A 13,595-nucleotide genomic window follows, 5' to 3' on the forward strand; every position below is an offset into this window, starting at 1 on the left:
GAGACCATTTAAAGAAAAAATATACTATCTACACAGTATCCTGAGACGAAAATTGGTAGAGTAAATAAAAGTCCCAACAAAGTCTAACAATAATAACTAAAATGTACTCAGCATTGTATATGATCGAGCAACCTAGAAATTTATGTACACGCATCTACCTATTTTTATAACAATTCAGTGAGGTGAGAGTACCATGATGAACCCTATTTGATAGGTGAGGAAACTGAGGAACAGATGTATTAAATTGCTTGTGAGTGCTCACTTTGGAAGCACATATACTAAAATTGGAACAACACAAAGATTAATGTGGCTCCTATACAAGGGTGACATGCAAATTCTTGAAGCAGTCCATACTTTTGTAAAACTATAATGCACTAAGAAAAATATTAAAATAACCTTCTTGAGAGTCATGTAGTTGATAAACAGTGGAGCAGAAATTCAGGCCAGGTAATCTGACTTCTGCACGTACACTAAAATCTTTCTAAAATATCAGCCCGTGAGCTAATTTTGTGTGTTCTAGTTTTCTAATAACTAAAAATTATTCAACATAAATTGCCCTGTGATAGCATGTTTATGAATTGGGGAGCATTGATGAGGTAATTAATTTTAAGTAAAGGTTAAAAAGGTTAGCTAGCTTTATATTTGTTAACCATAGTTTACCATAAACACCAATTCTAGGGGCTGGGGTTGTGGCTCAGCAGTAGAGCGCTTGCCTCACACGTGCAAGGCCCTGGGTTCAATCCTCAGCACCACATAAAAATAAATAAACAAATAAAATAAAGTTATTGTGCCCAACTACATCTACAAAAAAACTTTTAAAAACCCACCAATTCTAAAATGGAGTTGTCCAATATGCCACATGTGATTCAAAATTTTCTTGTAATTTTTGTTAGAAAAATGACAAAAAAAGTTAGAATTTTAATATATTTTACTTAACCTAACATATCCAAAATATTATTTCAATATGTAATCAATATAACTGTTTTAAGTGAGATATTATCATTTTAGTGAGATATATGTTATGGTTTTGCTGGGCACGGTGGCACACACCTGTAATCCCAACAGCTCAGGAGGCTGAGACAAGAGGATTGCAAGTTCAAAGCCAGCCTTAGCAACTAGCAAGGCGCGAAGCAACTCAGTGAGACCCTGTCTCTAATAAAATACAAAACTGGGCTCAGATGTGGCTTAGTGGTTGAGTGCCCCTGAGTTTGATCCCTTGTATCCCCCCACACCCAAAGTTACAGTTTTAAGTCTTCAAAATCTGGTGCGTATTTGGCACTTTTGAACATGTCAGTTCAGATTAGCTGGTGGCCACTTGGTAATTCACATATGGCTTGTGGCTATAGGATGGGACTATATGGCTCCAGACAATCTATAGGAAAGCAAGTTTATTATTTCAATCTTATTTCCAACATGGTGAGACTAAGAAAAACCAGTTAGCCATCCACACAGTAACTCCTAAGCTTCGGGCGTACCTTCATTTCAGTTAGCTAACTGGACAGAAAGCTAGTTGAATTGATTCTCCCCCCCACCCACCCAGTAATGGGGCACATTTTAGAACGACAGTTTCCTCACAGTCTTGTAATTTTGTCTAAGAGAAAGAATGGAAGCAGAACTTAAGATAAAGCTAAACCTTCTGGGCAAAAACAAGTGGGTAGAATACCCCTCACAGAAAAAGGTGAGTCCCTAAGGAACTCGCCAAGTGGGTATTCAATGCAGACTTTTCCAAACCTTCAGCATTTGAGGGCAGGGGTGGCCAGTGCGATGGCCCTTCTCTCTTCTGGGTTCAGACTCCATTTAGGCATGAATATATAGGCCAATGAACACTATTATAAGGTAGCTTTGTTTTTGCTTCTTAATTGATAAATTATTAATAATACTTGTTTTTTTTTTAAAAACAAGCTAAACAATAAAGAAGTTGTATATAGTCCTTACTCTAGTTAATAGGTAACCACCGCTTCTGTTTTGTCTTCCCCTCACTCACCCTCCCTCCTTCCTTCCCTCTCTCCTGTCTATTTTCATTCATCTCTCTCAGCTCATCTTGTGTCCCTGCAACAACACAACAGAGGCAGCGGCCTTTTTAAAAGAAAGAGGTTTATTTTGGCTCAGGGTTTTTGAGGCCCAAGAGCATGGTGCTGGCATTAGCTTCTGGTGAGGGCCTCCTGTTGGATGGTACACATGGCAGAGCCTGTGCAAGAGGGATCACATGGTGGGAGAGGAAGCAAGGGAGTCAGGAAGGGCCAGGTTTGCTCTTCTATAACAGGCTCTTGCAGGAGCTAAGCCACCCTGTGAGACCTACTAGGCCCCTGAGACCAATGCCTAAGGGCAGTCACAGACCTGATCACCTCCTGCTAGGCCCCACCTCTCAAAGTTTCCAATGCATCTCACTGCATTGAATTGGGACCAAGTTCCAAGCAGTGACATTCATCAATGTTGTTAAATTGGGACCAAGCTTTTAGCAGTGACTTTTGGGGACAAACCTTTCCCAAACCATAGCACTATGTGTGTGTATTATATATATATATATATATATATATATATATATATATATATATATATATATATATATTTGATATATATACATATATATTTTATTTTATTTTTTTACAGAATGGGATAATCGCACGATTGTTGTCTAAAACCCTCATTTTCTTTCAAGATTAAACCAATATATTTCTCTGTGTTTTATAGATTTTATTTTTTCAAATGAATACAGGGTAGTGCGTGTGCTTAATTTATTTGACCATATCACTATTGGTGGACATAGAACTTATTTCCAAGTTTTACTAGTATGGAACTCTTGTAATGCACATCCTTGCCTATGTCTCATTACACATTTGTATATTTCTGTATAACAGGACTCTAGAATTGAGATAGTTGGGGGAAATGTACATGCATTTTGAATTTTGATGGGTACTGGCAAATCACTTAATGGCCTGCCAGAAAGACCCCTTTCTTTTGACTTCACCTCAAAATGCCAATATTCTCATTATAAGAAAGTGGGCCACCTTTTCTTTCACAAAACGGATCTTATGTTCATTAGTTAATGTGTGTGGCATCAGTTGGTAATCACATTGTCTTGCTTTGGGGCTTCTCAAATAGGTAGCAAGTCCAGAAGACACAGCTCTTCAGGGTTTTATTATGTTATTGATATTCCTTTGGTGAGTCACAGATACCAGAAAATAAATGCCAGGCTCCCAGGGGTTTGAAGGAAGACACCGTAGGTTTGGGATTCAGTAAATGATCTTTCGAGAAAACATAGTAGGGAGCGAGGACTCATTCACCCCAGGGTGGCTGCCCTCTAGCTCTGTCCTTAGAGGAAGCAAGACCAGGGTCTCCTAGTACTTTCCCTTCCTCTTCCTCGTGGAGGATGCCTAGCCCGAGCCGAGATGAGCATCCCTCCCCTCCCCAGTGCCACTGCCTCCAGCGCAAGGCCGGTCCTTGGCACAGAGTCACGGTGCTCGCGGTAGATGCTCAGCAGTCGCAGCCGGTCGCCAAGCAGAGTAGCAGCAGGAGATTCACGGTGCAGCCTGAAAGTTGCGCTTGAGCTTGTGGGTGACACCGTCTCCTGTTTACTACCGGAGCTGACGCCCGCGGCCGCTCTCCCGCGGGGCCCTCCAGGTCAGGGACTCGATCCCCGGCGACGCCCGGAGCAAGCGCGGGCGGCGGGCGAGCAGGGCCGGGAGGTCCCGGGCAGCCGGGCGCTGCGGCAGCGGCAGGAGCGCCGCGTACCAGTTGCTCAACACTTTATCACTTTGCGGGGCTGCCGCCTCTCCCTCGAGGGAATCTGCAGTTTGAGGCTCCCAGGAAGAAAGGTGCGGCGGCGGCGGCGGCGGGGTGGACAGGGCGCCCAGTGTCCGGTGCGGGAAGGCAAAGGGGTGCCGGCGGGGTGCAGCCCGGCCCGGCTCGCGTCCCTCGCTCGCCTCCCGCTGCAGCCGCGGGAGGCCCGGGCGGTCCCCCGAGCGGTCTCCCCGCAGCCGTGCGGCCACCGAGGGGCGGGGCCGGCCGGCCCGGGACGCTGCGGCCGGGGGTGCGCGCCCGGCCCCCGGCCCGGCGGTTGCCATGGTGACGCAGGGTCGGCGCTCGGCGAGGCGCAGACAAAGCCGCCCGCCGCCCGCCGGAGCTCCTCCTCCGCGGGCCTCCTCCCCTCCCGGGCGCCGCCGCCGCCGGAGCGGCCGCCGGTCCTCCCGCCGCCTCGGCCGCCACCGCCGCCGCGGGCCAGGTGAGGGGGAGGGGCGCGGGGCGGCGCCCGGGTCCCCGAGGGCCTGTCCCTGCCCTCGATGCCGCAGCCGCCCGCCCGCCCGCCGAGGACCGGCCGCAAACTTGGGGCCGCGCGGCGCAGCCTCGAGGGGGGGCTCGGCGGGGCCGCGTCCGCCGTCCAGCGGAGGGCAGCGCGGGCGGCCGCAGGGCGGCGCGGGGCGGGACCCACCTGCGCGGTCCGCTCGCCGCCGGCCGCTCGGAGCCTCCCGAGTGTCCGTCTCCGAGTGTGGTCTCCGTCCGCCTCGTCCTCGAGGCTTTGGGAAAGCAGGTATGCAGACTTTCCGGCTCCTCCTCCGCGAGGCTGCGAGGGAGGGCGGCCGGGGGAACGGACGCGGGGCCAGGACGTGATTTTTTAAAAAATTTAATTTTTAATAAATCTCTGAAAAGTCAGCCCATTCTCTTGCCTGTGGCTGAAGCATTGGGAGATGTCATCTGAAGTTCGTCGGGATTTTCAGTCTGAAAGACCTGGACCTTTGGAGGTTCACCTGCACCTGTAACGGGGTCCAGGGAAGGGAGCCGCGGTCCTCCCCCCACCCCCACCCCGCCCTCCCGGGAGGAGGGAGAGCTGGACTTTGTTAAGGGCACACGGGGCGCCTGAGGTCGTGGCTGTTGTTTCTGGAAGGTGTTGCACTTAGGCTTTAAGGAGCTGGAGGATGCCTGTGTTTTGATGTGCGGGGAAGCTGTGCAGAGCACCTGGGGAGGCAGGTAGCGGGCGGCGTTGGCATCAGTTTGTGAGCGCGGAGCTCCGGGATGCAGTTGCCAAGGGCGTCTGGGCACTGGCTCGGGAACTGCTCAAGTTCTGGGTACCCGCTCCTCTTCAGTGGTCCCAAGTCTTGCGGTCATTCCCGTGAGGTTTAGTTTGTTGCAGACCCAAAGGATAATTAATTAAGCATGAGATCTCGAAGACTTGCATTTTGGGTACCTAAGAATCACCTTACATGTGGTAATGTGAAAGAAAACATATTCTTTTTCAGAAATATTGCTTATGGATTTAGAAGGAAATTGCACAGATGTTAATATGATTTGTTTTAATTGGGGGGAAATGTCCTATTGATAACTGCAAAATGACCCAACTAGTGTAATTGTATAGCCAACTTAGAAAAAAATGTGTAAGTTGGAATAAGTCGCTTAGAGAACACTATATGGCAATGCAAGTAATTATATTTTTGCTAGAAGGCAGTTAATCAAAGGGTGGCATTGATCATTTTGAATTGCAGTTAAATTGATTAGAATTCTCGATATTACAGCTACTAGAGGTGTCAGCATAGAGTAATTATCTAATATTCCTTTTTCATCTTTTGGGATTTTAACACCTGTCAGCTTGCTGATTAGTAGGTTTCTAAGTTCATATTTGCTAGCAATTAAGTTATGCTACTTCATTAGAAGACTGTACTGGAAACTAATGGATTTAAGTTGCAACAATTTGCGGATCACTTCACAATTGGGTTTGTTTTTAAACTGAATTTTACCTGCAGATTGATTCACAGATTCTCTGTTAAATACTCTTTGATGATGGTAATGAAATGGTACAGTGATTAAAATGAATTACTTCATTTTAATCGGTTTTGAGAAGATAACCAGGAGAGAAAATAAGCATTTTTCTCATTTAGGCATGAAAGGTGATCAGAATACTGAAGCCTAGGCATATTCTATAGAATCAGAATGTAGTTTATCTTTTTTTTTTTTAAATTTATTTTTAATGGTAGTTGAACACAATCTTTATTTTATTTATTTATTTTTATATGGTGCTGAGGATCGAACCCAGGGCCTCGCACATGCGAGGTGAGCACTCTACTGCTGAGCCACAACCCCAGCCCCTAGTTTCATCTTTTGTACTAAAAAATTATTTATGTGTTCTTTCTAAGGTACCAGGAGCACAGCCTTATTCAGATCTTTTTTAGCCAATCTGCATTCAAGTACAAGGACTCTGTACAGGCTTTCAGCCAGATGAAACTTGCCCTGAGTTCTAGCCTGAATATTTATGCTATGGCTTATACAATGAGCCCTGAAGAATGGATATCCAATGTTAATTTAGCACATTAAGGGCTCATATTTTGCTTTTCTGCCAGCTCACACAGGCACAAGGTTCCATATAGCTTTGCATCTTCAAAGCTGTATCATTTGCTGCCAAAAAATAAAGTCAGTAAACAGAAATAAACAGTCATGTATTGCAGGCACTGCTTTGTTGTGGTGGTTTAATTATGAAGCTCTGAAGCATGGGATGGAACTGTGTCAGTGCAGAGAGCAACAGTGATCAGGCATGCTGGTATGTGTTACGTATTCTGAGGTATGTGTTACGTATTCTGAGGTATGTGTAATCAGACAATAAGAGAGACATACTCTGATGTCCACAGTATCTTCCAGGAAATGCAAATGGAAAGAGTGCTTTAAGTCCACCATTTAGATCAGCAGCCTGGTGGAAGCAAGCAATGACCTCAGGTGTAAAACACAAGTCATTAGCTGTTTCACCGAAAGGTCAGTCTTCCTCTGTGTTTGTAGGCTTCAGAGTCTTCATTTTACGAAGTAAAACTGGTCTTAGTCTTTGGCATAAGTTGTAAAATACAGTCTGATAATTGTTACCATACTCATGATGTTATCTGAAGAATCCTGGGATTTAATCTATAAAGCATATTCAAAGACAGAAAATAAGGAGTATTCTTTAATTTTGGATTACCACGATATTTGTGCTTTGGAAAGGCAGTTGTTTGTTACCACATAAGCCTGCACGGGCAGCTAAAGCCACTGAAGCTGCTATTTGCTGTTTCTGGGTCAACATTCTCTTGCAATTTCTAGTTGCACTGTGATAACATGATTGCTGGTTGGTGATTTAGCCTCTAGTGTAATGTGTTATAGCATTTATAAAAGCACATTTGTGAAGGATAATAGTTTTTTAATGATTTCTTCATTACCAAAACACTTAGGTTGAGATTTGTGGCTGGGGAGAAGAATGGGACCCTGAGACCACAAGGAAAACTGCTATAAATATAAGGTATTGTTAACTGACCTGCTGTGCACAGTGGGTATTGATCATAACCACTGTGCTGAGAAAAGGCACGGAGACACATGCATGGTGACAGGATGTGGTGTTTAGTGGCATGGATTATTAATAATGATTGATGGAGGTGGAGAAACTATTGCCCGGTCCATTTTTTGTGCTCTCAATTAAAGTGAAGATGTCTCAAGCCATTTTACAAACCACAAGTGCTTAGGGAAAATGTATGCGTTCGTCTTTTAGTGACATAAACATAGTTCAAGGTAGATAATTGATTCTGTTATCTGCCAGTTCTTTGTGGCAGTTACATAGTGTGGTTTTGGACACCAGTCAAATGTGGACCAAGTGTTTCCTTCTAATCTTTCCCATTACCTGATGGAAGTCATCTGAGCTTCTATGGATGAGGACTTACTTGTTTCCTAGCTATAGTTATTTCTTTAATTTTATGTATAACTCATTATGTACAATACCTACTCAAAATTTCTCCTGCGGTTTAGTTTGTAGCCTTTTTTTTAAAAGGGGAAAAGTGACCAGTTCATTTCCTAGTGTTCCTTAAGAATGTTTATATTCTTAGTCCTTATTTTTAAAAACGTGATTTGGTTACTTTGTAATTCAACCAGACAAATATTTGAAACTTAGATAATGTGTAATTGCGTGCATTAAAAACATACCGTAATCCTTACATCTCACATTTTGAACTTTTACAGAGATGGCATGGTGGATAGAGAAATTTGGGATCCTGCTGGGTGATGGATGGCTCATTTCCCTGGGTCTTGAGCTGGATCCCTGCTTCTTCCCTTACAGGCATTTGAAAATGAAAACCCCCAAGGACTAAGAGGTGGGGGCTTCAGTGAGCTAAAAGGTGTTTCAGAGGAGGTTGGTACATACTGAGAGCGTGCGGGGCGCTGTGGTGCAGTGGTCAAGGGCAGGGAGGAAGAGGGCCTCCATAGCTCTGATGTTCGCTTTAACACAGTCTGGGCCAGATTCCCAGGCCCTTAACCATGGTTTGTTTACCTTGTGGCAGTTTTGGAAGTGGTCACTTCCTACCACAGGGATGCCGGTCCTGCTCACTAACCGTCACCTTTCCTTGGACTAACTAGGTGTGACTCCTTGGCATTGCTGGTCAAGTATACTTTGAATGTCGTAAACCACAGATGAAGGCCCCAGAACAAGGGTTTTCTTGTGAGGGTCATGTAACCTGATTGTCAGGTATACGACTTAGATAATTGGAACAATAATGGACTATAAAACAGAACCAGGTGTTTGTCTAGCATGTTTGAGGTATTTGATTGGGGGTTTGTGCTCTTGAGTACTATTAGACCTGCGGTCTTCCTGCCCTTACATCTAAGTCATTTCAAGGCAGGCCTGGCCTCAAGCACAGTTTGATCACTACGTGATGTGCCAAGTAGTTTTACTGAAGAAGAGATGTTTACTTAAGCTCTGGATTATAAATCTACAGTAAAAGGTTTCTGTGTGCTTTTTTCTGGCATTTTTTCTTGTTATGTATTGGTTTCCTGAGACTCACAGTCATTTTGATTTCCATCTTTTTTTTAATGGATCAGTCAAGCAATCATTTCAGTCCCTGTGGGCCAGGCACTGTGCTAAGTACTTCACAGACATTAACTCATTTAGCTTCTCAATTAACCCTATGAGGTAGACACTGTTGTGATAACAAGTTTGCTCTCTCTCTCTGTTACGTTGACCTAAAGGTACACGAAATATTCCAGAATCCTTTCTTATGTCAAGCAATGTAGCAAGCTATATTTCCTGTTCACTGATGTACTAAGTATAGAAATAATGGCACTCATTATTACACTTAGGATTTTTTTCTTCTTATTATTTTTTGTCTTTTTAATATACAGAAAAAAACCCCCAAATCATAGAACATGGCAGATTTCTTGTACATATATGACATGTACCAGTATTCTTTTCTGTACATACAAATTAGAATAATTTACAAAAAAACATACCTCTCAAGGCAGTAGGCTGGTCATTTATTATGTATACTCATATATGTTGGAAGTGTCTGTCCATTTGTGTTACCTAGTGGGGCCATCCTCTCTCTGGGCTCACCTGTTCTTTCCTTGGCTACCTCTGACCTGTCCCAAGAACTGATATTTCTTTCTTCCCCTCTCCCTCTTTCAGTGGAACTCTGGGCATGTCCTCTTTAGAAATAACTTTTCAGGTTGTATTAAAAAAAATGCATGTACCTATTTTTTGTGCCTAGATTATAAACACTCAAGAACAACTGTGACTTATTTCTAGTACCAAAGATAAGGTGGACACACATGTGGTCTTCTAAATTGCATACTTAAAGGATGCTTTTATGTCATGAAAAATCATTATGTTTTTGTCAAATTCCAAAGTCAATATTGTTTTAGAGTCTAAGGAAACTGGCTCAAGTTCCTTCCAATATTATTGCTTCAGTTACTTAAATGTCAAAATGTATCATGATGACACTATAAAATTATTTAGATTTTTAGTTATTTGAAACAGAACATTAGAAATCAAACATCACAGTTGTGTTTCAACTTGTTTCACTTTTGATGCTCATGTCTTAAAAGGTTATAACTAAAAAATATAAAAAACTCTGGTTGGCTTAATTTTATTAACAGTTATGATTAAGCTTTCGATTATTCTAGCCAAAGAGAGCAGAAAATGGATCTTTCAAAATAATTTACACCTGTCTTTTTAATGTTCTTGGTGTTTTATCTAGTACCTCCTATCTGTTCCCTCCCCCGCCCCCCTCAAAAAAACAACACATATTCTCACAGTCTCCATAGAAGAATGATTAAGCATTTTAATTTCAGGGGCTTTTCTTATTTGAGCTATATAAAATGTGGGTTAAATAATAGGTGTCTATAAAAGCAAGTAACTCAGCATAGTTCTGTTGTTTCTTTTAATGATATTGTAATAGCTTCTGTTTATTGAGCATTTACTTGGTTCCAGACCCTATTAAGTATGCTGTATAATCTATCTCTTTTGATCATCACAATAACTCGTTTCCTCATCTATAAAATGCTAATAAATAGCTTATCCAAGACTGCATAAAACTGGCAAATGTAAAAACATGATTTGTGTGGATGAAGCACAATCTGCAGATGACTCTGATAGCTTTGTTAATCACCATCAGACCAAGAAGGCTTGCCTGCTGCAGTGGAGACACTTTTGTAAGGGTGTGTGCTTTGGAAAGGCGCAGCCTGGGACTGCCTGGTGGGTGGATTGGAAAGGCAAGCCTGCTTCTCAGGAGTTAAGAAGCAGAGACCACCCTGTATACTGCCTGCTGCAGATGTGGGTTGGGTTGGGGGTAGAAGGGGGGAGGGAACCCTTATCAAGTTATTTTTCAAATTGAAAACAAAATTTAGTGGACTTATCTTGTGTCCCCTGAATTGGCCTTATTTTATGCTGTGTCCTGGATTGGGAATGAACATGGAACAGGGATATGTGAGGGGCAAGAGATGAAAAGAAACGAAATGAAAGGAACTCAGTAAATGGAACACAGGCTGGACTCCCGGGAGGGTCAGGGCAGCATGCTCTCTGCGACACTGCAGTTCCTTGCCTTAGGAGGCTGCAGGTCTGGAGCTCCGGGTCAGGGACAAGGTGAGAAGCCTTGAAAGCTGTTTTTATTTGGGTCATTCCGGCAGAACATGGGGTTTCCCTGGAATTCCTTTCTTGGTAACTACTGGGGGAAAAAAGTCGAACAAGAGACTTTTAGTTGAAATCTTCACAGCATGGAAAAACTTGGTTCATGAACACCTAGTTATTTTTGTCACTGGGAGTCTTTTTCATGTTCAAGGACAATTGAGAAGCCAGACAGCCTGGATTTGAATACTGGGTCAGCCACCTTTTAGCTCAACGACCTTGGGGCAGTTTAATCTCTGCGCCTTCATTCATGATTGGATGGACTGAATGCTTATGCTCTCCCTACATCAGCATGCTGAAATCCTCACCCCCAGTGTTTTAGTCAGCTTTTCTGATGCTGCAGCTAAAAGATCTGACCAGAACAATTGTAGGAGAGGAAGAGTTTATTTGAGGGCTCATGGTTTCAGAGTTCTAAGTGCATGGGGACCGGCTGCATTCCTCACGGCTCCAGTGAGGCAGGACATTGTGGCAGAAGAGTGTGGCGGGGAAGCAGCTCATGTGCTGATCAGAAGGCAGAGAGAGGGGCTGGGGATGTGGCTCAAGCGGTAGCGCGTTCGCCTGGCATGTGTGCGGTCCGGTTGGATCCTCAGCACCACATACCTTCAAGCCACGCCCCCAGTCCCTCCTCCCTTCAGTTACCACTGCTGATCCTGTTGTGGGGTTAAGTCACTGGTTGGTAGGACTCTCACAACCCAGTGGTTTCTCCTCCGATCCTTCTTGTACTGTCTCACACGTGAGCTTTTGGGGGACACCTCACCTCCAGACCATGACACACACACTGGTGGTGTTAGCAAGTGAGATCTTTGGGAGGTGACTAGGTCATGACAGTCCTCATAAGAGACCCCAGAGAGTCAGCTGACTCCTTCTTCTGTGTGAGGACCCACTGGTCAGGTGCCATTTATGGACCAGGAATCGGGTTCTCACCAGGCACTGAATCTGCCCGTACTTTGGGCTTGGACTTCTAGCTGACAGAACCATGGGCAGAAAATTTTTGGTGTTTTTATGGTATCCAGTTTGTGGTATTTTATTATCGCAATCCCAACATTCTATCTGTAAAATGGGGAGAATAATATTTACCTTACTCAGTTGTTGTAGGAGTAAATGAATTAATATTGGTAAAGTACATGATTATTAGTGAAATTAAGGGTAAGTTTTATGCACAGAAAAAGTTAATACTTAATTTTTACAGATACAAAGAAAAATCCAATTTTCTTTAGGTCTTTAAGTTTAGCTTACATGTCTTGCCATTCTTTTTATATACCTGGTAAATATGAATATCACCATCACTTTTTCTTTGACTAATCTCTTATTCAAATGGAACAGATTTAATTCCTCAAATGATCAGTTTAATTTATAAACTTAGTTAAATTTAAACCCTTAAATATTTTAAATTGCAAATGTAAATTTGATATATTTGATTTTTTCCATTTGAAAAATCAGGTTAATATTGGGCAGATTTATGACTCAAATATTAATAAAACCTTCTCAAATATTAGCTCAAATTACTTTGCATATTCCATCATTTATGAAATTAATATTGTCTAGACACAATCATATACACATAAGCATCTCAATCTAAATAAATCATGTCTACCTACAACCCATCACACATTTTAAATTAAAATCACAAGACTAATCTGTCAGGGTAATGTCAGGTTCTCTTAAACATAAAAAAATATGACAACCATTCATAGACTGTACAGTTGATATAATTCTAAACTTTTCTAAAAAGCATTAGCATGCATCTGATTTTTTTCTATATTCTAAATGAATTCTACTTCTCTAAATTGGGAAGTCATTTACCCACTAGAAGGAGGCTGATCATCTCAGGGGATCTGAACGTACCAGTCCAGGTTACCTTTAGTTATCAGACTATTCCATATTGATTTTTTTTTTTTCGAGAGAGAGAGAGAGAGAGAGAATTAATATTTATTTTTTAGTTTTCAGCACAACATCTTTGTTTGTATGTGGTGCTGAGGATCGAACCCGGGCCGCACGCATGCCAGGCGAGCGCGCTACCGCTTGAGCCACATCCCCAGCCCCTCCATATTGATTTGAAGTTGTGCCTTGACTGTTTTTTATTAAGATCTCGTTGCTCATTGATCACAGATTTAAGGCTCGAATGCTGCACTTGGGTTGCATACATGGTGAATAATTCTCCTGACATTGATGGACAGGCTTGGCCCTTCTGTGGTCGCCATAACAACAGACAACCCCAAACCATGTTTTCAGATAGTATTGGAGTTGTCTAATATGTGATTTTAAATTTTGGGTAGACATGTTAAAAAAAGTAAAAAAAAAATAATTTTATTTAACCCTGCATATCCAAAATATCATTATAATTTTAATATGTAGTCAGTATAAAAATTATTAATGAGCTAATCAGATTTCTTTTTTTATTTGCACAGTCTTGAAAATCTGGTGTATGTTTTACACTTACAGAACATCTCAATTTGGATGTTAAGTTTCCAGCAGTTAAAATGAGATGTAGTTATACCAAAACAGCAACATTGCATTTGGAGGAAAAATGTTTTACATGGCTTGAGTTTCTAGTTTTAAGTTAATTGAAATTCAATAAAATTAAAATTGCAGCTCCTCAGCTGCACACGCCACAGGTCAGGAGCCCAGTGGCTGGAGTAGCTGGTGGGGGCCGTGTTGAGTAGTGAGGCCCTAGGCGCTTGGCCACGGGCTGTGCCCCACC

At 42.8% G+C, this 13,595-nt stretch overlaps 1 protein-coding gene and 1 non-coding gene across 3 annotated transcripts in view; both read left to right on the top strand.

The window, feature by feature from the left end:
* The first annotated feature begins 254 nt into the window (after positions 1-254).
* LOC124098701 (U6 spliceosomal RNA) lies at positions 255-358 on the top strand. Its single transcript, XR_006853674.1, has one exon. It is a non-coding gene; the product is annotated as a U6 spliceosomal RNA (small nuclear RNA).
* Positions 359-4,407: 4,049 nt separating this feature from the next.
* The window catches only part of Rnf182 (ring finger protein 182), a 48,059-nt gene continuing 38,871 nt past the window's right edge, over positions 4,408-13,595 (top strand). Inside the window, exon 1 of one of the 2 annotated variants that reach the window (XM_046453505.2) lies at positions 4,408-4,528. The gene's annotated coding sequence lies outside the window, so the exon portion shown is untranslated. The remainder of the gene's footprint in view (positions 4,529-13,595) is intronic. The other variant, XM_058582403.1, reaches the window with a different exon arrangement.

The sequence above is a fragment of the Marmota monax genome, unplaced genomic scaffold (genome assembly GCF_021218885.2).
Source record: "Marmota monax isolate L192 unplaced genomic scaffold, Marmota_monax_Labrador192_F-V1.1 WCK01_AAM20220418_F8-fsc00029, whole genome shotgun sequence".
Lineage (NCBI taxonomy): Eukaryota > Metazoa > Chordata > Mammalia > Rodentia > Sciuridae > Marmota > Marmota monax.